Here is a 348-nt window from a genome sequence, read left to right as displayed (position 1 = left end):
AGTCCTGTGGGCGAAAATGCCTTGTTGATGCTAGAGGTCAGAGGAGAATGGGCCGACTGATTCAAGCTGATAGAAGAGCAACTTTGACTGAAATAACCCCTCGTTACAACCGAGGTATGCAGCAAAGCATTTGTGAAGCCACAACACGCACAACCTTGAGGCGGATGGGCTACAACAGCAGAAGACCCCACCGGGTAACAATCATCTCCACTACAAATAGGAAAAAGAGGCTACAATTTGCAAGAGCTCACCAAAATTGGACAGTTGAAGACTGGAAAAATGTTGCCTGGTCTGATGAGTCTCGATTTCTGTTGAGACATTCAGATGGTAGAGTCAGAATTTGGCGTA

General features: G+C 46.3%; 1 protein-coding gene across 12 annotated transcripts in view; it reads left to right on the top strand.

Moving 5' to 3' along the window:
* The window catches only part of LOC123985437 (von Willebrand factor A domain-containing protein 5A-like), a 73,675-nt gene that overhangs the window by 67,390 nt on the left and 5,937 nt on the right, over positions 1–348 (top strand). The gene's annotated exons all lie outside the window — the stretch shown is intronic.

This window comes from Micropterus dolomieu, linkage group LG17 (assembly GCF_021292245.1).
Source record: "Micropterus dolomieu isolate WLL.071019.BEF.003 ecotype Adirondacks linkage group LG17, ASM2129224v1, whole genome shotgun sequence".
NCBI lineage: Eukaryota > Metazoa > Chordata > Actinopteri > Centrarchiformes > Centrarchidae > Micropterus > Micropterus dolomieu.
This window is presented reverse-complemented; position numbering and strand designations above follow the sequence as displayed.